We start from the raw sequence: 2,415 nt of genomic DNA on the forward strand, positions 1-2,415 counted from the left end.
TAGAATGATTATTGGTATGTGAAAGTCTATTGTTGCCATTTTGACCTTAATTTTATGGTTATATTTATTTATGCATGTGCTTCTCTTCAGTTTAGAGATGAGACTCTTTTCAATATTTCTTGGGGTAGAGGGAGGATTCTAGATTTTGCAAACACCTTCAGTTTCCGTTTGAGAACAGCAATTTATTTCTCCCACATATCTAAGGAGAGCCTTACAGGTTTTGGCTGGCAGTTTGGTTTCTGTGGTTTTGTTTTTTTTTAACCTTTTCTCATGGAGTTGGATAATTCTGTCATTTTTTTTTTTTTTTTGACTGCATCTCTCTTTTTCTTCTTCTATCTTGAGTCATTGTGCATTAGCTTCTTCAAGTTCACTGATTATTCTTCCATTTGGTCTATTCTATTTCCATAGATTTTCTCTGAACTTTCATCTTCTCTATTGATTTTATGTCCTGTTTCTTATTTAAGGCTTCAACTTTGCTCTTCTGTTCATTTTATTTCTCAGGACATTCACTTTTCAGAATTTTCTATCTTTCATACACTGTTTTCTTCCATTTATTTGAATTTCTTTATTATGGTAATTTTGAACTATGTATCTAAAGGGATGACAAGTCTTCCATGCCTTTGTGATTGGGTTTTGGAGATTTCTTCCCTTTCTGTAGTGTAGTGTCCCCCTGAGGAATCATGTGGCCATTTGGGGTTTTTCTGTCTCCCCATTCTTTGTTTTCAGGGCCACACCGCTGTGGGTGCAGCTTCAATTGGGGCTTGCTCTGCCCTCCACACTGGTTCAGGGCTCTTACCCAGTAGGTCTGTGGGACAATGGTGCCCTAAATCTTTTACCAATGATGTCTAAAGGGTTAGGCAAGTTTTCCTTTTATAGGGAGGAAGAAGCAAGTGGAAAGAGGGTATCAAGACATGGGACAAAAGGAAGTGACATGGTCAGTGTGGCTATTAGAAAATATTTCTACCCTGAGTCCAGCCTGTTCTCAAGAGGAGTTAAGAAATAAGAGAGTAGATCAAAGTTCAGGATTTGGTTAACAATTACTTTGTTCTAACTTATCAGTGAGGAAAAGCAATCCTGCTAATCCTTTCAGGGAAAAATGTGAATTTGGAATGTTTGTGTCTGGCCTTATCAGAGGTAAACAAAGGGCTGTGAGTCTTAGCTCAGCCGTGTGTATAAGGGGGATCACTGCAGTAAGCTGTTTTCCTGAACACAGCAAATAGGGAATTTCTTAAATAGTCCAAGTTTTCCAGGATCACCGGGGTTGGGTAACATTCAACACTGTTCAACAGGTTAGGGAACAAGAAAACAGTGAGCACCAGAGACAGAAATGTGAAAACACAAATAACCTTTGGTACTGTTTGAGAATCTTAAGCATAAAGTACATGAGATATGAATATGGAAATAATGGTCATAACCAATTTTGAGATATCTGGGTGCTAGCCCATTAGGGTAAGTGTTAGGCAGGTCTGCAGACTTTAGGACATGTGTGTCTAAGCACAGGCCTTGGGTTTGTGTGCTCAGGTACATCTGCAGGGTTTATAGGGACAATGCAGTGAGCTGCCTATCTGTACCAATCACTGTTCAGAAGGTTAGGGAAGGTGGTTCTTGCTTCCAAGCACCCCTAACAAAGGGGACAGTCTTCTCCCCAGGACTGGTTTGTGGTTGTCGCATGGATCAGCCACATAGGTGCAATGATGTTATAATATGGAATGCTGATGCTGAGCTGCTGGGGTTGGGGGGGTAGGTGGGAGTCCAAATTTAGAGACTTGAGTTAGCACAGGCTTTTAACACTCCCCAAGTGTGAACACTGCTGCCTTTTAAAATAAAGCCACCTACCCAGAGAGCAAGGTCTTATTCATGACCTCTGCCTGTGTATGCCTTTCTTATATGGAGAAATCCTACCTGCTTAACACTCTTCCTTTCATACCAGCAAGAGAAAAAAAGAAGCCCAAGGGCATTTTTAGAATAAAAGAACTAGTTACAAATGACCCAAGACCTCTATGCTGCTTGTAGAAGGGGAATCTCGTCTATTAGCAATATCTAAAATGTACTTTCAAAGATAAATAAGGGACCATTTTCTCTTAGAGCAGATGAACTATCAAGCAGCTGCATGTACCATGGCTTCCTACGCAGGTGACAGCCTATAGGTGACCTAGAAGACGTCCATGCTGTGGGTGCTGCAATGGAATCCACCTGCACTAAACAGTGACTACGCAGCTCTACAAACTGCACAGGCTCTTCCCCAGAGCTGGGCCTCCCTCCCTAAGCTCCCAGCCATTACCACAACACTGGATTACCACTGGGCACATTTCCTCTAACCTGAGTGTGTGGCCCCATCTTACACTTTTGTGCCTGCTACAAAGTGGGGCCTTGATGAAGGTTTGTCATCTACACCTAACTCATGCCTATGACAAG

The sequence above is a fragment of the Talpa occidentalis genome, unplaced genomic scaffold (genome assembly GCF_014898055.3).
Source record: "Talpa occidentalis isolate TD23 unplaced genomic scaffold, MPIMG_talOcc4v2.1 talOcc4.3, whole genome shotgun sequence".
In the NCBI taxonomy this organism is placed as follows: domain Eukaryota; kingdom Metazoa; phylum Chordata; class Mammalia; order Eulipotyphla; family Talpidae; genus Talpa; species Talpa occidentalis.